Here is a 25,862-nt window from a genome sequence, read left to right on the forward strand (position 1 = left end):
AACCACCAGCGGGAGAGCTGAGGAGGAGCATGACAAGCAGACACGGATAGCAACACTTCACCGTAGGGTTGCAGGGGCATAGTTCTGGCATCAGACTACCTCAAGTTCAAATCCAGCTCTGCTACTCTGCAGTGTGACCTTGGGCCAGCCCCGCAACCTCTTCTGTGCCTCAGTTTTCCTTGTCTCCAATTTGGGAATAATGTTAATAGCTTCCTCATAGAGTTGCTGACCGATAAGCTGAGATGATACACATGTGGCCCTGGCACGTGGCAAAGGGCTCTATGAGTTTAGCCGTTGTTATGAATCCTAAATCAGTGGGAGACAGACAAGTAGCATTCCGGTCTTTTCGTCATATCCAGCCTGATTATTCCTTGACAGAAGTCGTGGCCGTGACAAGAGGCCAAAGTGAACAGTCATTAAGAAGATCCCTGACCAACACTGAAGAACCAAGACTAGCTTTATGGAGAATCGAAGGTCAAGGCACGAGTCATTACATGTATCTGTACGTGCATACAGGGGCTCCCTCAAAAATGCCAACAAATTGTACCTCTATCTCATGTCAGGGTAGATCCAGAGCAAATGAGCTTGCTTCACATAGGAGGGAAGAATTTCCTGGTAAGGGATTAGGTATAGAGTTCTAAGCAAGGAGGGGGTACGTGTTTCCTACTTTGGGGAGCTTTTTTTTTTTAAGATTTTATTTATTCATTTGAGAGAGAGAGAGTGTAGGCATGAGCAGAGGGGAGAAACAGAAGGAGAGGGAGAAGCAAGCTCCCCCGCTGAGCAGGGAGCCCGATGCGGGGCTTGATCCCAGGACCCTGGGATCATGACCTGAGCCAGAGGCAGACCCTTGACCCACTGAGCCACCCAGGCACCCCTACTTTTTGGAGCTTTAAAATATAAATACATAAATCCTTATCCTGGTGAAGTGAGGGCTTAGCCAAGGCCCAGCGATGACTCGCAGATGATTCCTTCCAAGTCTCAGGCCTAAGAACCGAGCGTTGAACCCTTTCTCGTGGTTGCTTTGGTTCTATTCTCCCCACATTCAATCACCACTTGAGCTGAGCACCTACTGTGTGCCAAGCACCCTTCAAGGTCCCACATCTCATTCATATTCCAGGACTCTTCTCCTTGCTGGGCCTTTCTGAAGCACAATTCCCATCCAATCTCCATTCTTATCCATCCTCCAGGAGCTCATTTCTGATGCACAAACACTCAAGTCAGCCATAACGATGCTGAGCTTCCCTGGTGCCTGTGCCTGAGGATGGGCAGGTGGAGGTGGCGTGACGCGGGTCCAGACCCTGAGCGCCTGCTTCCTCAGGGTCTGGGTCTCCACACTCACCCCCAGCAGGAAGGACCCCAGAAATCCTGAGTACAATGCACTGACTTCTCTCAATTTCTCGGGTGCTGAGTAATGGGGGTAAATTAAAGAGAAGAATCGTACAAATAGACCACTTTAACAAATGATCATATCCACACCTAGGAAACACAACAGCAAATCAGAACAACAGGGAAATGCAGCGCGCTAATGAGACTGGAAGGCTGTTTCAGTTTCTGGGCTCGGCTAGCTGGTGTTTTGAAAGGGTGAAGCAACTCGGTTGCAGGAATGTCCTGGGGGAGAAAATTCCACCAGGACCGGCTATTATCAAGCTGTCATGGAGGAGGTGGGAAAAGGCTGCCAAAGAGAGTCTGATTCGCAGACTGCGCTCAGAAAGAGCCAATGCTGGGTCTGATCAGAGATCATCCTCTAAATGCTGGCTGATTTTTTTGAGAAATAAATGCCCAGGGTTACACTGCATCTTTGCAAGCTCCCCAGCCAGCCAGCCCCAGTCTGGGCTTGTGGTTGGGCAGGGGAGAGGAGTGTAATCTGACACCACCACCTGCTGGCTGGCTGGAGGGCTGGCTGGAGGGCAGTAGGGAAGGAAGGCGGGTGTTAAGAATCTTTGTGGAGGCTTAGCTTCCTCCCCCTGCCTTCCCCAGCCTCCCACAGAATTGCTTTTTCCTCTGGCAAAACCCTGATTCTCAGTGCCAAAGTTCTCCACGTGTAAAAGAGGGATGGCGGCATTTGTTACCCACTTTTCCAGTGTCTTGCAAGGTTTCATATTCTAATATTTATAAAGCATCTTGAAGTTCAGCAAAAGGTGACCATTTGCAAGCACCTTGAACTGTCATTAACAACTGATATTTAGTGAGCACAGACTCAGGACCAGAATGTGTGCTGGGTATTATATGTCATCTCATTCAGGCCTCACAACAGCTTGGTAAGGAAGGTATTGCTATCCCTGCTTTTCTGGCAAAGAAAAAAAAAAAAAAAAAAAGAAAAAGCCCAGAAAAATGAAGTAACTTGTCTACATTTACAAGGTGAAAAGAGTCAGGATTGAGTCTGACCCTGAAGTTTTCCCAGTACGTGGCTCAGCCTTTCCCATGTATCTGGATTGGGTGTCCTTGGACTTTCTGTTCATTATCCAATGAATACCCACCATGTGCCAGCTATTCTTCATTTTATGTTTTTGTCTCCTTTATATCTCTGTGTCTATGTGTCTGTTTTTCTGTTGCTTCCTCTGGTCTCACTCAGACACACACACATACACGATCATGCACCCTGAGCCAGGTGGAGGACATCCAGGTTATGGGGTGGCCAGTAGTTCTGGGCCCTGCCCCACAGAGACGGTTTCCCTGCCCTCCTTCCCCCAACCCAGAGAGTCAGTACATGTCCCCTGCTAACAGGGCCAGTTTGGCGACCTGAAGCCAGCAGTTTGAATTCTACCTCCCCAGGGTGAGCCTTCCTTGGCGAGGTCTGAAGAAGTCCGTCCATTCATTGCACGCTACAATTCGTTTGACAATAAATCACATATTGCTTTGTGACAGCCCTCCTCTTGTTACTTTAACAACTGTGTGGGCCTTGAACCTTCCACATGGTTGTGTCTTGTTCCTAGAAGCAGGAATCACGTCTCATGTCTATTTCTTCAACATCCCCACACATGATAGGCATTCAATAAATATTTGCTCACTTTATATCCCATTGCCTCCCCTCCGCTGGGACTAGGTCTGCCCACTTACCTCTCTTCCCACCCTCTGTGCCTTGCCGGATGCTCCCCCACCCCCACCCTTTCCAGGCTTTTCCCCTCTTCAGTTAACGAGGCATGGAGTCCCGTTTACTTGCTAAATCACCTTCTTTGGGTCCCATAGGTGGAAAGCACACCAAATTTGGAGTCTTGAGATCTAAGTTTTGGTTACCATAGGACAACAGAGTTGTCGCGCGGGCGGCACGACCTTGACTAAGCCACCAGACTCTCCTGAGCATCCATGTCTCCCACAGTCATTGTCTCCAGGCATCTCCCCTGCTTGGACCATGCAGTGGGACATCCCTTGCAAAAATCATCAATGTCCTACCAACAGCTTAATCCAACAGACCCTTTTTGGCCTTTGATTTTGATCTCTCAGCACATTTGTCCTTCCTGACCAGTTTTTCATAAACACTTCGCTCAGCTTTCATGACATCACCTTAGCCTGATACCCTCTGGCTTCTCTGGCAGCTGCTTCTTCTCATTATTATCATTTCCACTCTTATTACACATAATTAACATAACAGCTAGCAGTAACTGAGGCTTGCTATGTGCCAGGATCTTGCTAAACTTTCCCGATTCTGTTCTATAAGGTAAGTGCTGTTATTGCCGCATTACAGAGGAAGAGACAAAGGCTCACGGGGGTGATGCAACTTGCCCAGAGACAGATGGCCTGAGATGTCTGATTCCAAAGCTTATTCTCGCAACAGAAACAAGATGCTGCTCCATCTCATTTGTAGGTTCTCTTCTCTTCACTTTTAGAGTTCCTTGGAGCTCTGGAGTGGGCCTGTTTCTCCTCTCCCCATCTACTCTCCCCAGACAATCTCACCCACTTGACTTTAGTAACCATCAAAATAGAAATACTACTCCACGGCTACCTTCATTCAGCCCATGCTCCTCTCCTGAGCTTCAGACCTTTTTCTCCAGCTCCCCACGCATGGGACAGCGACACGTGAGGTCTCAAACGTGACATGTTATCTTTCCCTCAAAACCTGCTCTTCCTCCCAGACTCCCTCTTTCAGTAAAATCACATGATTATCCACCAATTGCCCAAGTCAGAAAACTTAGTGTCTTCTGTTCTCCATCTTATTCATATTCCTTATTCACCTTCCTTCCTTTCCAAGGCTCTTTAAGACTTGGTTCCTGCCTCTCTAAAAATTTATTATTTTTAAGTAATCTCTACACCCAATATGCGGCTCGAACCCACAACCCAGAGATCAAGAGTCACACGCTCCACCGACTGAGCCAGCCAGGCGCCCCCCAGCCGTATTTCTTCTGATTCATCCCCAGACGTTCTTCACCTACTGTGATGACCCCATTGCGGTTCCGAGAATGAACCAATTACTTCATCGCAATTACTTTCCAACTGTTGATGTAGCCCCGTCTGTTGCAGTATCTCGAGGATCCAGCATAGCGTCTTGTACATCAAAGGCTCTCAAAATAATATTGAATGAATGAATGAACTGCAAAATAGAGTTAATTATAACTACTTCTCTGTTATATTGGGTAATTGTGAAAATTACACGGAATAGTATTTGCGATTGTACTTTGTAAGCTGTAAAATTGTAGAACCCTTGCAACAATAAAAAGTTATGCACTGTTGATCACCCCTACTTTTCCAGAATTTGTCGCCCCCTTTCTGAACCTACCATCTCCTCAACAGTCAAGAGATCATGACTTATCAAAGTCCTTTTGGGGACTCCAGCTGAGACTTGCCCCATGCCCTCTCACGTGGAGGTTCCTTTCTGATCCAGGAGCTCCTTGGGTTGCATTCCGCATCATGTTCTGTCAGTTCCATCCCTAACTTGGCTCAATCAGCAGCTGCTGCCAAAGCCTTATACTCACCCCTCCACACCCACAGCTTGACTCCAGCCCAAACCAGTTTGGTTCTTTAGGCCGATTCTCCCCACCTAAGGAGTCTTAGTGACCACCTTGGCACTGAGGGCTAGCATCTCCGTTCCCAAACACCCTGGCAGTAGTCCCTCTTGCTTTCACTCTTTCCAGAAACTTTGGGAGAGGGGATATCCTGACCAAAGGTTCTCCTGGACACGGAGAAGATGATTTGGAGAGGAATAAAATGCTAGTAGAGTTTTAAAGCACACTCTTGATCACTGGATTCAGGGAGAGAGGTTGGAAGGAATGTCAGAAAAGGGGGAAGGGAGAAAGGAGGAGTAGATGTGAGGGTGAGGAGCTACTGGGTGGTCAGGAGAGGGACTCAGTCCTCCCTGGCCATCCTCCGTACCCTGACAACAGCCCATTTCTGCAAAGCAGGTATCCTCTCTGGCTGGTTGCAAACAGAGGCAGGTGTCCCATTGTCATTTAGTGTTACCCTACTCAAGACATACTTTTGATCTCTTATGATTTAATTTACAAATAGACTTATTCAGTTTCATTTCTGAACTTAGAGGCCAAAATCAGTGGTAATCTCAGGTGATTTTGTTTTACTTTTTTTTTAAGATTTTATTCATTTATTTGTCAGAGAGAGATCGCACAAGCAGGGGGAGCGGCAAGCAGAGGGAGAAGCAGGCTCCCTGCTAAGCAAGGAGCCCAATGCGGGACTCGATCCCAGGACCCTCGGATCATGACCTACGCCGAAGGCAGACACTTAACCGACTGAGCCACCCAGGCATCCCTCAGGAGATTTTGTTTTAATCATCACCAGGGGTACATTTTTGTCAATCACTGTATCATCTGGTGGTTTCAAATTATGAAAACAACCACAACCACAACAGCAACAACCCCATCGGCTCATCCACATAAAGTGGGGGTGTAGATGTGTCCTCTTCTCCAACCCAACACTTGCTCCTTAGACTAACATCCTTTGTGATTGCTTGAAAATTGCCCTGGATGTTCCTTAACCTGATGTTACCTGTATAAACATATGAGGGGAAAGCAGTTAATGTGATCTGCCCTGGACCATCCATACCAGGAATGGACAAGCTTTGAATTCCACAGAAGACTGTTCATTTGGAAATCTGGAAGCATCTAAACACTGTGCGTATGCTAAGTTTCTTTTTCTCTTTTTTTTTGGAACCGACCTCTTTAAACTCCAAATGAAGTGCTGATTGGATGTTCCAGGTGAACATTCCTTCCCTGTATTCACCTGCATGCGGGCATCTTCCCTCCGCCCCTTTGTGTCTCTCTTCCGGCATCGCTGAGCAGAGCCTCTGTCCACCGCACAGCCCCGCCCTGGGCCCAGAAGTAACACTGCTTGTGTAATACTCAGGGTGCTGAGCCTACCTGCACCTTTCCCTGTTTTTACTGTGCAATTTGGGGAAGTGACAGAACTGTCATAATGTGTATATTTAAGTCTCTGAGTTTTAAATTCAACAGAGAAGAGAAGGAGGGGGCTCATGAGGATGAAAAGGGTAGCAGACGCATTTTATCACTTTTCAAGATATTAGTTCTGGAGCCTCATTTTTTGTCACCCTCCAAAAAAAATCCCTGCATAACAACTAGATAGAATGATGAGCAGTGACACCTTGGAAGGCAGCCAGTCTAACACTAACAGTATTAGAGAGATAATATAATTTTAGAACTGGAGGGGCCTCAGACCTGATTTAGTCCAACGCTCTCATGTTAAGATAAGGACAGTGAGGCCCAGGGAGGTGTTGTGACTTGCTCAAGGTCACATAGGGAGTTTGGTCTAGAAACAGCTCTCTGGGCAGGCAAGGCCAGTCTATCCAGACTCAGGCAGGGTCTGTGCGGAGGGCTGGAGGGAGGCAGTGGGAAAGGAAGTAGGGGAGCATGGTGCCGGAAGAAAAGAAGCCAGGAAGGGTCGCAGAGAAAGATGTGTTAGAAGCACCATTTCAAATGGAATGGTCAAGCCCGAGACATCTGGGCATGAGAGGCGCCAGATGGGCCTGGAATGGGCAGCAATCAGGCACAGGGAAATTCACTGGGAGTCAAAGCAACCGGAAGAAGCAGAGTCAAAGAGCCTGATTTGCAAACAGCACAGGGCTCTGCATACAGAAGCTGCAGCTGCAAACCCAAGGACAGAATTTAGATTTATGGAGTGTGGATAGGACTTTTGGTCAGCATCAGTCACCTCAGCCCTGTGAATCACAGCCAAATGTAGATGAGTCGTGTTATTGACCATGATAATAGCAGGATGAATGGTGGCTGTGATTGCCTGTACTGCAATGAACCTTTAAGATGGCTAGAAATTTTGATCCGGCCAGCCCTTGGCCCAGATAATGAAGTCCCAGAGACCCAGCAATTGCCATGAGCAGAAGCGGCTTCAGAGACAAAGGCCACTATGCACCGCCCTGTGATGGGGGGGCCCACTTGGTCATGGGTCAGAGCCCAGGTTAACACAGACCTTGGTTGGGGAGGTGTGTGTGTGGCGGGGGAAGGACAGCAAAAGCTGGAGCACGGAGAGAACTGGATTGTCTATTTTCATCTCGGGGATTCAGAAGCCATCAGCGAGGCAGTACCCAAACATGGGTGCTACGGATGCTCAGATGGGAAACCTCTAAACAATTTCCTTGCCGCTGTATTCAGAGGATTTTGTCACAAGTCTTGACTAAGTCACTTAACTTCGCTATGTGTCAGGCTAAATCAACACAATGCAAAAAAACATCTGGATGAAAATGAAATGCCTCTGTCCATTGTCTGGGTGTTTTGTCTACCTGACATCAAACAGCTGGGTTCTTGTAAACATTTGGATGACGCACTGAATTCTGCATTTTTCATTCAGATCCCAAAATCATAAACTCTCCGGCTTGGCAGGAACTTAAAGGTCATCTAATCCCTGATATTTGGCATAGCCTCAAATGACCTGTTTTGTATTATTGTGCAAATCAAACACTAAGATAGGGGTACGTGTTTTGTCTAATTATACATATTGTATCTTATTTAAACACATGTTTATTTTAACATTTTGTTCTCCTTGGCTGTTTAATTGAATTGTAAATGAATCATTTACAGAGTAAACTAGATTATTATATGTATGAAAATACAATGAAATCCTGTAATTAGCCCAGATGATTTAAAAAAAGAAAAAAAGAAAGCTGCAGGTGCATAAATGTGCATGAACCTCGATGCCACACTCAGCACAGAGCCAAGAGGCTGTGTGAGTTACCTTCCCTCCTGAAGCTTCCTGCTCAGCTTGATAGAGCGGTTTGCAAAGAAGTTTGCTTCACCTCATTTTCACTCCCTTACTTATGGCTGCCATTTAACGAGCTCAAACCAAATGTCTGGTCCTAGACCGAGACTGAAGCAGAATTAGGGCAAAGGACTGTGAAATTCATTAACTCCACAGATCTGCTTTAGCATCTGAATTTTCCTCATCCAGCCGACCAAGGCTGCAAGCCACTCCACCCCCTTCTGCATTCAGAGAATTCCTTTAAAAATGTTCACCCAGGGGCACCTGAGTGGCTCAGTTGGTTAAGCATCCGACTCTTGGTTTCAGCTCAGGTCACGGTCTCAGGGTTCTGGGGTCCTGGGATAGAGCCTGGCATTGGGCTCTGCGCTCAAGGGAGAGTCTGCTTCAGATTCTCTTCCCTCTGCCTCTGCCCCTCCCCCATCATAAGCACACACTCTCGCTCTCTCAAGTAGACAGATAAATAAATCTTTAAAAAATAAAAAAAATAAAATAAAAACAGTCGCCCAAATGCAGCTTCACAGAGAAGATGAGCTAAGGAAGCTTTCTCTCCCATAGATTCGGCTTCTGGTCTCAAGCATGTATTTCATTTCCCTGACAGTCTGCATGGAGCTTTTAATTTCTCACAAGTGGTTCTTTGAGCCATTGACTCATTTATCCTGGTAGGCTCCATAGAAATGGGTACAACCAAATTATGATACAGGAGCAAATGGGAAACACACTCCAAAACTAAATAATATGTGCACTGAGTTAAAATGACGGTCCAGGGAGAAAAACAGTGTCAGAAGGTCCAGGAAAAGGAAGAAAGGGTGAAATGAGATCGTAAGTCAATGAGGCAGGGAGATCGAGGAAGTCTGTTCTGGATGGCAGGAGATGTAGATAAGGAGGTTCTTACATTTGCAGTGATGGAAGCTTATAATGGGATAGGGGGAAGGTGGGAGTAAATCAGTCATTCAGACAGACAGACAGCAGTGTGTGTGGGTACCCTCTGTGCACAGAACATTCTTGGTGCGAATAACGGTGGGGAGTTAGCCAGGCTGCAAAAGACCTTCCCAGATGAGCTTAAAAACTAGTGGAGGAAACCACCACAGCAAACAACACTTCTGTGAACTGAAGAGAAAGCAGAACCACATTGAATAACGAAGATAGGTACAATCTAAGCAGGCAGCAATACAACCACATGCACAGAAAATAACTCAAGCAATCTAGATAGGATAGGTTTAATACATATGTATGTCAGGATTAACATTTATCGAGTACTTACTATGCAGCAGATATTGTATTAAGCACTTTATTCACATCTTGTATGTGGGAAATGTGGACTAGCCTGGGAAATCTAAACATCAAGTAATATGCATGTTCATTTTGGTCTGAAATGAAATAAATGAAAGGATATAAGGAAGAGGTGTAGGAGCGGAATTTGGCATCCCAGATTTGACTAACTAGCAGTGACTATCGATGAGCAGCCCTTACAGTGCAGGACATAGATTAATGTGTAATGTGCTCAGATAAGAATGACTTACATTGGGCAACGATTCTCTCTTAGCTTTGGGGTGAACAATTCACTGCCCACTGTTTGCATCTCAACACAACGTCACTGTTCTATATAGTTCATTGAGTTTGTAGTCATTCTTCTGAAAGGGTGTTCTACTGCATTTTACGGGGAAGAGTATAAACATTGTTTTAACTGTGAGTGTGAAGACTTGCAAAGCTCTCATGATTTACACTTCATAAAGGCAAGGGGGTCTCCTGATCTTAGAGAGATGTTGAAGTCCCCTGCTGGGGATGGGTAAATTCTCCAGTGTCTCTCTGTGGTCTAGCTCTAGTGGGGTCACAAGGGTCTGTGCGTGCAGTTCTATGAGAGCCACTGTTCTGACAAGTTTGTCCTTCTTAAGTCTCCTGGGGAGTAACAGCTCAGGATCATTCAGGGTTTGGGAATGGAGAATTGTAAAATCTATTTTGGATTAGCCAGTCTTTTCTTCAAAAGATACCTGGCCTTGACCTCCCGTTCCCTACTGTGCTGAAGGACAAGGTCCTGGGCTGTTCCCTGAATAAGAGGGTGGCCGTGTTCTCTACCACACGAGCCTGCTCTCCGCTCTCTGATAGAATGCATAGTCGACTCCTGATAGCAAGGCAACCAATCTGAACTTCGTCAAGTAAGCTCAACGGAAGTGATGATTAAATACGGCAATAATGTTCTAGTAGGAATTTGAACTGGTAAACTCCAAAGAAGACTCAATTAGTACCATGAGAAGCATCGAGAAGGTGAATGAAGAGCAGCTGGAGAGAATAGCCTGGACATGCTTGTGGTGAACAGTACAACGATGAAGGACCACCTCTGGTATCGGATCCCCCCAGTGCCCATAGGACATTACACTCACTGAGAGGCCCCTATTGCCAGATGGTCCTGGGGGCGAGTCGCTCTCCTGTTGCCACAGGTATGCCCCAGTAAGTCCCCAGTGACGGAGGTAGGCTGAGGGGGTGTCTGTTCCTGGAAAAAAAATATCCCAGGACTGTCTACTAATTAGGGATCATCTCATCAGGGCTACTCAAAGGCGGTCCAAGGGCCAGTGGAATCCACCATTGTTCCAGTGTGTGGGAACCAAGAACAGAAAGCCAGAGTAAGCATTTGAAACTTTAATAGGAATTTGACTTTGCCCCAACATCCAGTTTTATGGCTGTTGAATCTAATAATAAAAAATTTGAGCTTGCATTTTGTAAGTGTGGGGGTTTATTTTCCTAGTAATTTATTTGTATCGTGTTTTACAAAATTATCAACAAATGAAGGGCTGTAAATTGTAAAACAAAAACAAAAACAAAAAAAACCCCAAAACTTAAAAACAAGTCCTCTGCAATAGATAGTTTGAGGAGCACTGATCTAGTCCCTTGTTTTCAAGTTGTAAATCCTTGATCCATGAGTGGATACCAACAGTAACAATAGAATAGAAAATATCAGGGCACGTTGATGTCATAAGGATAAGAATGGTTTTGTGAAACTTTTATTTTTTTTTAGTGTAAATAAATGTGCAAACACTCATGTGTATTTTTGTGTATACATATACAGCAGGGCAAGGAACTTGGGATCCCCACGTTTGTTTGTAAAATGTGCTTCTGTGGGGCACCTACGTGACTCAGTCAGTTGAGCATCTGCCTTCAGCTCAGGTCATGATCTCAAGGTCCTGGGATCGAGTCCTCCGTCGTGCCTGAGAGCCCTGTGTTGGGCTCCCTGCTCATCAGGGAAGTCTGCTTCTCCCTCTCCCTCTGCCCCTCCCCCTGCTCATGCTATCTCTCTCTCACTCCTTCTCTCTTTCTCTCAAATAAATACATAAAATATTTTTTTAAATGTGCTTCTGCTTTTTTCATAGGTATAGGAAAAATATGCACATCACTGGAAAACTATGTATTATCTGTAGAATACCCTTTACATTATCTGATTTTGATTCTATGCTATCTATTGTACAACTCTATAAATTGTAGATAACTGATAGCATTGCACAATAATTCCTGTCTATGAATACGCACATTCTGTCCCTTCAGGTAGCAGTTCAGATGATTCCCACACCCCATGGAAGAAGCCAGTTTTGCCCCCTTTTGCACATTCATTTCAGTATTCTTGATCTAGAAACAGGTCTGTTCTCTTTGGACTCTCTTTGAACCAGTTGTAACATCTGCCTAGTTCCCTCACAGATTGAATTAAATAAACTCTCTAAGGGGGCGCCTGGCTGGCTCAGTGGGTAGAGCATGCGACTCTTGATCTCAGGGTCATGATTTCGAGCCTCATGTTGGATGTAGAGATTACTTTAAAGCTAAAAGCAATAAGGGGCGCCTGGGTGGCGCAGTTGGTTGAGCATCAGATTCTTGGTTTCGGCTCAGGTAGTGATCTCAGGGTCGTGAGATAGAGTCCCTTGCTGGGGTCCGCACTCAGTACAGAGTCCGTTTGAGATTCTCTCTCCCTCTCTCTCTGCCCCTCTCCCCTGCGCACACTCTCTCTTTCTCTCTCAAATAAATAAACAAATCTAAAAAAAAATTTTTAAACAAAAATCAGTAAAAAAAAAATCTCTAAGGAAGGCATGAGCATTCTAAATCTGTATGAGAGTCAGGAGTCTACTACTCATGGTAAAACTTTAATGCCACCATCAGGTTGTGGTGTTCGTTGAGACTGAAGTCAACTCGGGCGAAATGGGACCACTCCACAGAAAGCAAAGCCTGGGTCCCCAGCAAGGCTGAGGGGCTTCTGCCTGGGTTCGCTTTCTGCAGCTGCCATTACAGGAACTGAAAGGGATATATTTCTTTTAAGATTTTATTTATTTATTTTTGAAAGAGAGAGAGAGAGAGAGGATGAGCATGAGTAGGGGGAGGGGGAGTGGGAGAGGGAGAAACTCCCACATAGGGCTCGATCCCAGGACCCTGAGATCATGACCTGAGCGGAAGGCAGATGCCTAATGACTGAGCCACCCAGGCGCCCTCGAAAGGGATTTTCATCGTGAAAGATCTTTGTGAAAGACCAAGAACTATCAATGATTTTGATTGCTGCCCCATAATAATCCCTCCCATGCCTTATTCCTGTGATATTTTAAAACACACATACTAGAGTTCAGAAAATGTCAAGATACAACTGAATGTAGAATAGGTAAATTAGAAGTATAAGGCCTCAGAGAGAGCAAGAATGAAGAGCAGCCTGAGAATCAAACATCTAGATATTAGCCCAGCTTGGGCCCTAATTAGCTGTATGATCTTAAGCAAGTTACTTAACCTCTCTGGGCCTCAGATTCTTTACCTGTACTTTGACCTAAGTGAATAACTTGGATTTTGGGGGGTGGGGGGTGGGGGGAGGGGAGTGGGAGTAACAACAGTTTTTTCAAAAGAAAGCTTGCACACAGTCCCAATTTGCAAAACAATGACAGACACTCTCTCCAGTTGGGTGTCTGCTGGGTTTCAGTTCCCCACACTTTGGCTGGCGTTCAGGACCCCAAGCACAGCCGCAGAAACATGGAACTCTTCCTAATGCTGTGATGTTACAGTCAGTTATTTTGTCTCTGAGTTAAACATATTTAAAAATCCTTTCCAGGTTGTTCCGCCCTTTCCTTCCTACCCCCACCCACTTGACAATCTCCAATTTTAGTTCTGACCTTTGGAGTGGTGCTCCCATCCTCAGTTCCTGCAACCCCCCGGGATCCACCCCATCCTCAGTTCCTGCAACCCCCGGGATCCACCCCATAGCTCTAGTTCAAAACATATCCATTGGATTCTAATAATCTGTTTAATTATCTGCTTCCCCTACCAGCCTGTGAGTTCCCAGAGAGTACAAGCCAGGTCTCCACACCTTCATTCTGGGCTGTCTCTGTTCTCAGTATTCATCCCCTGGGCTCTCTCCTCCATCCCCACCGGTGATGGACCTCCTGCTCAGGGCTTGCTCCGAAACCTCAGGCTCACGTGTGCAGCTACTTGCCAGACAATTGCACCCTGGGTTCCTCATAGTCTATGTTCAAAAGCAACATGTCCAGAACTGGACAGAGCTTCCGTTCAGAATCCTCACCATCTCGATGAAGGGAGCAGCTATTACCCTGCTGCCTAACGCAGAAATCCTAGACACCTCTCTTTACTCATTGCCACACCCAACCAGTTACTTCTCCGTCCAATACCACCTCCTCCGACTCCTGGCTCCACCTACCTCACTCCATTTCCACTGATGTTGCTCTAGGATCCATGACCACAGGATAATAGATAATTCTGATAGAGCTTTTGGGGTGCCAAGTGTTGTATGTATGTATGCATGCATGCATGTATATGAATAAACGAATTAATTAAGTAAATCTTCTTCATACCTTAGCTCCTTCAATGTTCATGGGTACTTGGTAGTTTAGTGGTTAGTAGTCTCATTGGACGGTTAAGGAGATTAAAGGCCAGAGAGAATAAATAACTTGCCAGAGCTGGGAAGTGTTGGAGCTGGAACTTGAACCTGTTTTTCTCTAATGCTAATGCTCTAGCCCTTGACCATTCCATGAAAACTGAAATATGGACTGGTGTTGTGTCCCTACCACCAGCCTTGCCCTTTGAAGTCCTTTCTCCATTCTTATAGCCCAGGGCATTTTTGAAAAAATAGAAGTCTTATCCTGTATCCTCCACTTAAAACTCTTCATTGTTTTTCCTTTGCCCTGGATGCAGTACAAACTTGTTACTAGCTCACTGGGCCCTTCACAATCTGGACCACATTAACCTTTCTGATCTCTTTTCTTGCCACTGTCACCCTTGGTTTCAGTCACATCGAGTCATTTGCAATTTTGAGCACAAATCTCACAGGGTCTCCCATCTGTACCTCTATACCTCCTTTTTCTTGTGCCTGGCAAATCCTTGGCCCCTAGTCACACTCCAGTGCTCAGCTTAGAATTGTTCACCGCTGAGAAGCTCTCTATGACCCACTCCCATTCCCAGAGCCCCGTGGATTTCCTGACGCTATTGCCCTTACTCTACACTGGAAGTACCTGTTTATTTGTCAGTATCCTCCACCAAAACAAGCTCCCAGAGGGTGGAGACTGCTTCTGATTTATACAGTCTCATACTTTGCTATAAGTTGGGTTCCTTCAAAGTAGGTGAGGGTTCTTGGCAGGGGATTTATTGAGGGAGTGCTTTCAAGTGAAACCTGTAGGAATGAGGGAAACCGAATAGGGCAAGGAGAAATCAGCCTTGGGTTCCACTGATGTCTAGCCTCAAGCTGGTCCCAGAGGGAGCTTGATGTCCCAGAGGGAGCACAGACTGTCCCACCTCCAATGAGCAAGGGGGCTAAGCTTTTATCCCCAGCTCCAACAATTGGCTATCGGTTGCCGGCAGCCCTCCGGCGGTGGGGGGACAGAGAGAGAGTGAATCAGGGACATAACCTGGGGACAGTGCTTCCCCCCTTGCAGGCCTCTAGAAAAGGGTGCAGCTGTGAGTCCTTAGTGGCTAGCAGGTGGGTACACCCTCCAGGTAAGAGGATTTACTACACACCCCAGCAGCTGGAATGTAGCCTGCCACATCACCCTCAATAAGTATCAGAGGGATAAATGACATAAATTTTTTTTAAGATTTTATTTATTTGAGAGAGAGAGAGAGAGAGAGAGCATGGGGGGAGGGACATAGGGAGAGGGAGAAGCAGGCTCCCCACTGAGCAGGGAGCCCCATCTGGGACTCAATCCCAGGACCCTGGGATCATGACCTGAACCGAAGGCAGATGTTTAACCGAGCCACCCAGGCACCCAATGACATAACTTTTTTATTCATCTCTCTATTTCTTATTTATTCCTGGCTTAATGATTTTTCTAGTGAATTAAATCCCCTAATCTTTCCAACCTTGATTTTGTTTAAAGCTCTCCAGTTTTTTTCAACCTCGCCTGAACTCTAACCCTTTTACAGGGTTGCCAAACTTGAGTAACTCTAGTTCCTCAATGTGTTTTCTTAAGTACTAGCCAAATATGTGCATGACTATTAATGTTCCTACAACTTAGTTGTTAAAGGTCTGACTGGTCCCCAGTCAGATTGTACACATCTTCTCAAATCCAGTAGGATTTCTGGGGAGAAGTTTTCTGTCATACTGGCAATTGTGGGCAAATTTGATTTTTTTAATTCTTTTTTTTAAGATTTATTTATTTCTTTGAGAGAGGGAGTGAGCGAGGGCGGAAGGAGCAGAGGGAGAGAGAGAGAGAAACTCAAGCAGATTCCACACTGAGCACAGAGTCCAAGCCAGGGCTCAGCCCCATGACCCACGAGATCATGACCTGAGCTGAAATCAAGAGTTGGACACTTGACCCACGGTGCCACCCAGACACCCTGACAAATTTGATTTTTAGACCGTTTGTCTAGAATGATTTGCTCCAGAATATCTACATATATCCTTCCTGGGGGTCTACCAAAATACATATGTCAATTCTCCTTAGTGTGTATATGTGTTATCAGGGTAGGGGCCCTTCCCTAGCAGCTAGCTGCTGCCTGTTCAGATGGCCTAACATCAATAGCCACCTCCCTGGCTGGGAAGGTAGAGAGGCCCCCTGTGGAGGGAAGGAGAGCTATTCCAACAAGAAGATTCCCTTCTGCTCAAGAGGGCCAGGGCCCTGGCTTTGTTCCTCAAAGACATTTTCTCTCGGGGGGAATTCAGCCCCGTCAGACTCAGCCAAAAGTTAAGAACCTTCAAGGTGGAGCCTGGGTCTTGTTCATCTTTACATAACACTAGTAATACTTCACACTTAACTGTTTAAATGTACTTTCACATATAGTATCTCATTTGATCCTCACAAAAATCACAGAGAACAAAGAATTATTGGTCCCATTTTACCCGTGAGGAAACTAAGACATCTAGAAGTCAAATGACTCACCTAAGATCACATAGCTATTAAGTGGCAGAGCCACGATTCAAAACCAGGATTTCTGATGCCAAATGTGATGGTCTTTTTAGGGCACCCCCCTGAGTAACGTGAGGCCAGCATGCCATATGCCCTCATTAGCTGTTTGTTGGATTGAATTACCTATGGCTTCCATTATTCATGCTTAGTGCTCCCCTTCTTTAGTCTAGGTAGCAAGGAATACATGATGGGCTAGTCTGTATCAGTTGAAGCATTGTGCCAATGAGGTCAAGGTTTTTGGTTCAATTCTCAAAAGACCAGTTACTTCTGTCTCAAGACAGTAGTAATCTTAGTGGGCCTTGGGTGGCTCAGATGGTTAAGCGTCTGCCTTTGGCTCAGGTCATGATCCCGGGGTCCTGGGATCGAGTTCCACATCAGGCCCCCTGCTCAGTGGGGAGTCTGCTTCTCCCTCTCCCTCTGCCCCTTCCTCCCCGCTTGTGTTCTCTCTCGCTCTCACTCTCTCTCTCTCTCTCTCTCAAATAAATAAATAAATAAAACTTTAAAAAAAAAAAGATAGTAGCAATCTTAGTTCTAGTGATGCAGACCACTCCCCTAATCAGCCATTTTGCCTGAATGCCATGATCAACAGCAAGGAACGGGCAAAATAATTTGAGTAGAGCAAGGCAAATCTATCACTAATTCTGGGGAGCATGGGAAAGAAAATCTCATTATTTTATTTTTTTCCAGGAGAAGGGAAAGAGAATCACTGGAGTTACCCATAGAAGCCTCTAGGTCAATATTCAATGACTTAGTAGATCTAGCCCCAAAATGTTTATGAAGGATGAGCCAGGCTAAAGTGAGAGCAAGGGCACAGGAAGAAATGACCAGCTGGGACATCCAGTCCAGCCATGTCAGGCCTTCAAAGAGGGGGTCACAGGGTACATTTTCTGCTAGAGACAACTTGAAGACTTTAAGAAGTGGGAAATTAACATGGTTCTACTGGCTAAATTTTAAATCCAGAGCCCCAAATAAAACCTTAACCCAAGTTCACATCTTCCATTCCTACAACTTAGCCTATGGGGACAAGAAAGAGCAAATGCTTTCTAACAAACATTTGAAAACTGCAGAACCTTATTGCTAATAACATTTATAACCATTTGATTTAATGAACACAATTGACAGGCCTGCTGTTCATCCACCACTCTACAAGGCCCTAGGAGTGGGGATGCATGAAGCCTCTGCCCTTACAGTATCATCCACGGAGTAAAACCTTTGTAGTGTGTAGTGTATAGCACAAATCAAGCAAAAAATAAGTGTTGATTGGTGAATGTGCTCTAGGAGATTAAGGGGAAAATTTGGCTGTGACCAGATTCCTTTGGGAAATCTTCACGGGAGAGGACTGAACTGAACTTCGAAGGATGGTTGGGATCTGATTCTGAAGGCAGAGGGAAGTGGAAAGAGAATTCCTTCTGAGTCCAGTGCCCCACCTACCTTCTCGGCCTGCTTTGTTATTTCAGCCATGGCTGCAGCAAGCAGCTGCAAGCAAGCAAAATCTGGCAACACTGAAGCTTCCGGTGCGCTGAACAGCACTCAGTTTCCCTTCCTGGCTTCCCTGCCCTTGCTGCCTGCAGAAACATGCTCCACAGATCTGATACACACACAAACCTGGAAGTGTGTGGAAGTTAACACCCCACGAACAGCACTTGATCAACGGGGAGCAGAAGCTGGTGGACCGATACTTCTCTCTTCCAGCCTGCAGGCTGTGGAGTCTAAGATGCATTATACGAGGGTTCCTCAGAGGGTCCTAACTAGGATTGAGCTCTGGTTGCCCACAGTGATGATACATAAAGTATGCATGGATTGGCTTCTTTTTCTTTCCTGTTTCAATCTTTACAAGACCCTTAAGCCCTCAATCCTATTCCTTAGAATCACTTCCCCAAATTAACCACCTGCACATAAGCCCCTGTCTTGGAAAGGATCTGGACTAAGGTTAAAGAATGAGCTTGTTGCTTTTTCTCCACATCTCTGAAAAATAGCTGTTCCAGACACAGGAGAAAGTCATGCAACATGACACAGGGAGGGAGGTGCCGAATCCCTCTACCAAACCTCCCAGGCCCCTGACCTACCCCCTCTTTTGGATTAGTCCTATGGGATTTCACTTAGAGCCACCAGGGGTTTTGGAGAGCTCCCTGAGGCCTGAGTGATGGAGAACCCTACATCTGTGTGGTACACGACACTTCATCGAGGGTGAAGCAGCCAAGCCCTGTGCCCTCCCCTGCCCCTCCAGTTGTCTGAGAAAGCTGAAAGGTGTTCTTGTATTCCCAGGCCCAGAATCGTGGAGAGGGAGAGAGCTGAACCTCAGCCTGCCTTTAACACCCTTTGTGGGACTACTGTACATACCTCCCTCCCTAAGTCCCCAGGTCTCAGCACTTCCCAGGACCCCCTGCCCATCCCCAGATTGGCACTTGTTCAGGGTGCCGACAGCCAGACTCCCCAGACCACTCAGCCCCACAGTGTCCTCACCAGAAAGTGTACTAGGAAGGGGCCATCAGACTGGCTTACTCTGATCTTGGCAATAGGCCTGATCCTCTCTGAATGTAGACCATGTTGAGTTTTGTGCCTCACAAGTGAAGCGTGATAATAAGAACTTGGAGAGGATCTCACAGGGATATGAGTTTGAGAAAAAGATCTAGACCGAATGCTGAGAGGAACAGGGTGATTTAACTCAGTGAGAAGGAAGGATGTGCAAGGTGCCACTGGTCCCAATGACTCAGGCAGACTGACCCAGACCAGAGGAGTGGGACATCGCCTGAGAGATTGTGATTGGACAAAACTCCCTGGTAAGGACCCTGAAGGTCTTGAATTAGGTGGGAGGCGGGAGGGGGGGCGGTTGGGAAGATTGTCAGGGAGACTGAAGAGAGAAGGATTACTAACTAGGGTTTCTGGTAAGACTAACAAGAGTTAAGATCATTTAAGGATGAGTAAACAATGCCCAGTCAGTGGGGTGGGGGGGGGGGGCTTGTTCTCCTCGGCTATCTCTCTGGCCCTGAGTGATACCATCAGGCTAAATTTTACCCATGTGCACTTGAAGGTGCAGGAGAGTGACATGGAAAGGAGGGGAGAGAGGACAGTGAGAAAGGCAAGAAAGAAGGAAGAACGGCATCCGTAATTGCCGTTGGTCCGCTTCCGTGTCACCAGTCATCCTTACGAGGTCTTCCGGGGCCTTTGACATGGAACCTGTTCAGGAAAGCAATATGGCCTCCGGTTAAGGACACTGGCCTCGGAGTCAAACCCGAGAGTCCCAGCGCTGCTTTATACAGGCCAGTCAACCTTCACCCCATGCGTACTTCCCAGCCACAGTGTCCTCATCTAGAATGGAAACCCGGTGAGGACCGGGACTGTGCCTTATTCAAGGTGATATCCCTGGAACCTCATAGGGCCCCTGGCAATACATATTTCATATTGGCTGAATGAATAAAGAAACCTATGAAATGGGACTAATGTAAGCACTACTCCATAGGCAATAAAACATCACGATAAAGAACATGGATGCTAGAGCCAGGCTCCTTTCATCTGAATCCCGACTCAGCCACTTCCCCACTGTAACACGTCAGTGAAGGTTACTGAATCTCTCTATGCCTCTCTGTGCCTCAGTTTCCTTCTCTGTAAAATGGAGATAATAACTACATCTACCTCAACTGGTTGTGGAGCAGCTTAAAACAAGTTAATACACGTGAAATGTATAAAATAGTGCCTGGTTATGTATTTGTTAGTTAATGTCATCGTTACAAGGATTAACTGATAGAATGCAGAAAAATGCTCTGGCATTTTGTGTTTTTTAACTCTATATCCTCCTGAATGATTCAACTCTCTGAAGATGAGATGTAATCAGACATTGTTATTAAAAATTTTTTTATATGAAAACATTTTAAAGCAGATAGCTCATCATCTGCCACATTGCAAGCTCTCTCTTCATGTTAGCTATTATGATTGTTGCTATTTGCTTTTGTTATAAGAAAATCATTCTGATCTTACTGGACCTACAGGCCAATGATAAGGCCTCAGTTTCATCCTCGGGATGAGTTTGGAATAGGAGCGGGCAATGGCAGGCATTAACGGAGGAAAGATCCCCAGGAAAACTGCTGTTGGCATTGAATAGGATGGAGTAGTGAGAACTGAGCTAGTTGTAATGTTTAGCGGCAGGCTACAGAAACAGACTTGAACAAGAGCGGAACAGGAGAAAAACAGTGATGTGAAGAAGCACAGACACCGAGTAGAACTTGTTGTAATTCACCAGACCAATTTCTTCTTCTGTACAGTTTGTTACTTCCATTACTAGTCAGAGAGGCTGGTTCAATTCCTCAAAAAGCATTTACGAAATTTGTACTATTTTTTTTTTTTCCAGCACTGTGATCAGGGTTGCGAGAAATAGAAAAGCAGTATAAGGCAGCCTTTGTCCTTGGGCTTACAATCTCTTGCAGAAAGAATACAGTAGACAAAAAAACTAAGATCATATATAAATACATTCCTAAGTAGACAAAACAGGTACCTGCTACAGTACGTTAAGACAAAGGAGACGTCGATTCATTTGTTCATTCTTGCAAACACTCATTTGCTGACTCATTGTTTAGTAAACATTTACTAAGCGGCCACTGCGCCAAAGATCATAAAGGATAGGGAGCTCAGGAAGCTACATGCCTGCCCTCAAGGAACCTGTACTTGACAGCTGGTGCCGGTCTGTACAAGAACAGCTCTGAGCCGGGGCAGAACAGGATCCTGCTTTAGAGCCTTGCTCAGTGTTAACATTATCAGATGTATCTGAGTAGTCCTGTGTGGCTTTCTGAGGATGGTGGAATCTGATTTGATTTGAAGACTTGGTATAATATAAATGTGTGGGGGCACGGGATGGGATGCCAAGGAGGAAACTCGCAGAAGCGCAGATGAACATGGTTTGTATTTTGTTGATTCATCGCATCATTGAACAAATACCCATTGTGTAGCTTAAAGAGGAATAAGAAGTCATTCTTCCTTCCCTCAATGTGTAGTCTAATGGGGGAAGCAGACACCATTTTTTTTAAAAAGTATATTACAGTGTGAGAAGTGTAACACTCGAGGTATGAGTGAAGTCGTAGGCAGAAGGCTGTAATGAGGTGGGGCTCAGTGGGTGACAAGGCAGCCAGGGCACTGCAGGCACAAGGGACAGCAAGTGCAAAGGCTCCTTAGGAAGCACAACACCTAAGCCAGTGTGAAAGGGCAGATGAAGAGTGATGGGAAATCAGGTAGTTAGACAGGTAGAGATCATATCATGAGGGCACTTAGAGGACATGCTATGGAATTTGGGCTTTATTCAGAGGACAGGGCAATCAGTAAAAGTTTTCAGGGGGAATGACCTACCACATCTGCATTTTGGAAAGATAATGGTAACAGTGTCTGATATTATTTGGGCAGGCTCAACTGTGGTTTATTTATTTATTTTTTAAAGATTTTATTTATTTATTTGAGAGAGAGAATGAGAGAGAGAGAGAGAGAGCATGAGAGGGGGAGGGTCAGAGGGAGAAGCAGACTCCCTGCTGAGCAGGGAGCCCGATGCGGGACTTGATCCGGGACTCCAGGATCATGACCTGAGCCGAAGGCAGTCGCTTAACCAACTGAGCCACCCAGGCGCCCCCAACTGTGGTTTATAAGCCTCAACCTCATAATAACCTTTATCATCTCCAGAGAGATATACAAACTTGCCCAAGTTCCCTCCAGGAGTAAGGAGCAGACGAAGCTTTTCGGTCTCACCCCTATACGCCGCTACCTCTCTGAGTGCAGTATGGAAGGGATCGGAAGGCAAGAGGCAGAGCTATAGTCAGAATAAAAGCTAATAAGACCAGAACTAAAACAGTGGGGTAGGAGTGTAGAGAAAGAGACGGAGTCAAAATTATTTAAGAAGCAGGCTCTCCGGGGCACTGTGAGTGATTCGACGTGGGGAGAAAAGTGGGGAGGGGCTAGAATGACCCCCAGGTTTCTGCTTCCACAACTGTGTTTCTTGTGGGGCCATCCCCAGGGGGAGGAACTATAGGAAGTAAGGGAGGAGGGTATGGAGGCAATGGGTGAGGCAGCTGTGGGACACCCAGTGAAGACCCCAGTGGGTGGGGTGTAGACAGGTGTCAGGAGCCAGGCACGGCTGGATCAAGAGACAAGCAATCTGTCAGACTGGCCGGACGGGCAGGGCTGATTAGACTGTAGAGAGCCCCAATGACAGGATAACATATGGATTCGAGTTTGAAGGCAGTAAGGAGTCACTGAGGCCCTTTGATTAGGGAAGCAACATGGCCAGTAACAGCTTTTTAAATGTCAAGCCTCGAACGAAAATATCCAAGAACTAAAACAGAACTGATTTCTAGCCTCCGTTCCACTCCGTGGTGAAAGTAACATCAGGAAGGAGCAGCCAGCACTCCTGATGCTCGGGCCAGAGACCAAGCGCCCTGGGGCTCAGCAAGGACTGGGGAAGGAGCTGGAACTCGGCCGATGTCACCGTCCACGTGGCGCTCCTGAGACATCAGCGTTCCCAGGTCTGCAGGCCTGCTCCTCGAGGCTCCCAGCCACATGCCACTCATGAGAACTGTGAGGGCCTCCTGGTCTCTCCTGGTAGAAGGCCAGAAGGGGCCCAACTCCTCTCTTTGTTTGTCTTGTTCCTGGTACCCCCTGGTGACTGAAAGGTAAAGGATGAAAGGAAATGTTGGGCAATGAGATGGAGTGGCAAATATTATCTTGAGATACTAACCTGCCACATAATAAAAATCAGGTTTTGGGAAAACCAGTTCACAACATTGGGCAGGGTCTAGTAGAGTGAGGAGAGGCCAGAGGAAACAGGGAGACCACTTGAGAGACCACTGTGGTCATGTGGTGATGCATGGGCCATATGTCGTTACTCTTGAACAAGACAGGTATGAGCCGCGTGGGTCCACTTATATGCAATGAGGACAGTATAGAACGATAAATGTATTTTCTCTTCCTTATGATGTTCTAAAGAACATTGTCTTTTCTCTAGCTTACTTTATTGTAAGAACACAGCGTATAATACATATAACATACAAAATATGTATTAATCAACTGTCTACGGTATCAGTAAGTCTTCTGGCCAACAGTAGGCTTTTGGGGGGAGTCAAAAGTTATACTTGGATTTTTGACTGTGCAGAGGCTTGTTGCCCCTACCCCCCGTGTTGTTCAAGGCTCAGCTCTGATTTATACTGGGCTTTCCCCCTCTCATTTGAACCTCACGGGGATTCTGTCTGTTGGTCTTATGATCCACATTTCATAGATAAGGCAAAGAAGAGAAGTTAAACAGATTAGACAAAACCACCTTGTAGGCTTAAAACCTTGGTCTTGTGTTGAGAACCTTTAAGAGAAGGAGCATCCCTTGTGCATTCACCACCCATGCACATCCCACAGCATCAACTTCTCAGGGTGTGTGATGCCTAAACATCAGAGACTAAAGGTGCCTGTGGAGACTCTATCTTGAGAGAAGATCCCACTGGGAAACAAGGCTGCAAGCCTGAAAGCATTCCTCTGGGCTTTGGAAGGGACTTCCCACAGAGAACTGCTGCCTGCACAGCCTTCCGCAGGGCCCCGTGAAACTTCCCTGTTGAGGCTCCTTGTACAGCCCGCTCCGACAACCATGCTCTGATCCGTGCTGAACAAGTCCCGGGTACACACTGTCAGAATCTAAGAGGCAGGTGTGGCTCCCCGACGCTTTGAATAGGAACTTGTTCAAATCATGTCGCCTCTCCACGCATAGTTTTTCAAAGGAGTGGTTTATAATTTCTCATCTGCAGCAGGAGTGAGGGGGTGGATTGGGAGGAGGAAGGAGGGCGTACTGATGGGGGAGGCAGGGAAAGAGACACCTTCCTGGATCAGAGCAGCAAAGATCAAAGGAGAGGGGTGATCCTCGCTTCTGGAGATGAGAGGCTGGGAGAGAATGCCTGAGTAGGTAAAGGAGAGAAAGAAATGAGATGTGGCAGGTGGAGCCCTCTCTAGAGAGAACCAGAAGAGGTTTCTATTTCCCCACAGGAGTCTGGTATTCAAGGCTCCCTGACCCTGCCCTCAGCCTCTGCAGCCACCTCCACTTCCTCCAAGCTACCACTTCTGGTCCCCACCCTTCCTGGCCTTCCTCCCCGACAGCACCCTCGCCTCCTTTCCTTCTATGGTTTATGCATTCCTACCCCCATACATCCACTCACCTGGGTTGCCCTTCCTGGATGGCCCCCTACCCTTCACTCTCTGTCATTGATCAGAATCAAATTTAAGGGGCACCTGAGTGGCTCAGTCATTAAGCGTCTGCCTTCGGCTCAGGTCATGATCCCAGGGTCCTGGGATCGAGCCCCACATCTGGCTCTCTGCTCCTCAGGAAGCCTGCTTCTCCCTCTCCCACTCCCCCTGCTTGTGTTCCCTCTCTCACTGTGTCTCTGTCAAATAAATAAATAAAATCTTAAAAAAAAAAAATCAAGTTTAAATGCCGAGTGCCCTGTAAGTTTGACCTGAACCTCAAGCCCCGATTCCCCATTACCTACCCCATGCTTCTCAGACTCTAGCCCATATCAGAATCATGGGCTGGGGGGGTAGCTTTTTAAAACAGAGTGCTGGGACCCCCAGTTCTGGATTCAGCAGGGCTAGGATGGGACGGACCTGAGAATTTACATTGCTAGCAAATTCCTAAGTGATGCTGATGCTGTGGTCTGAAGAACACTAATCTATACCATTCATATAGGTTTAATCATGCACTGCCCTGAATTGATATCTTAATTCAGTGTGTATATCCTGTCTCTCAGATGAAACTGAATAGTTCAAAGGTAGTAGTAAGTACTTGACTGTATCCTACCCCCCACCCTACCCCCACCCCCGTAGTACCTAGCTGGCATTTTCTGAGCAGGTACCCAGACCCAGTATAATTTATTAATTGGTGTGAAGGGTTAGTATTGATTTCAGATAAAATTATGAAATAGACAGGTTGTCCACAGGAACCTCCCATGTTCCCCTCTTCCTTTGCTTGACCAATTTCTGTGCCACTCACTCTTCCTCCTCCAGGCTGAACCAGACCCCCGCTGAGCAGGGAGCCCAGGCAGATGCTTAACGACGGAGCCACCCAGGCGCCCCTATTTTAATCTTATCTTAAGATGAGGGAACTTGGGGCGCCTGGGTGGCTCAGTTGTTAAGCATCATTAAGTGTCGTTAAGGTCGTTAAGCTCGTTAAGCGTCTGCCTTGGGCTCAGGTCATGATCCTGGAGTCCTGGGATAGAGCCCAGCGGAAGAGCCCTTCCTGCTCCGCGGAAGCCTGTTTCTCCCTCTCCCACCCCCCGTGGCTTGTGTTCCCTCTCTCGCTGTCTCTCTCTGTCAAATAAA

Source organism: Neomonachus schauinslandi, chromosome 4, assembly GCF_002201575.2.
Source record: "Neomonachus schauinslandi chromosome 4, ASM220157v2, whole genome shotgun sequence".
NCBI lineage: Eukaryota > Metazoa > Chordata > Mammalia > Carnivora > Phocidae > Neomonachus > Neomonachus schauinslandi.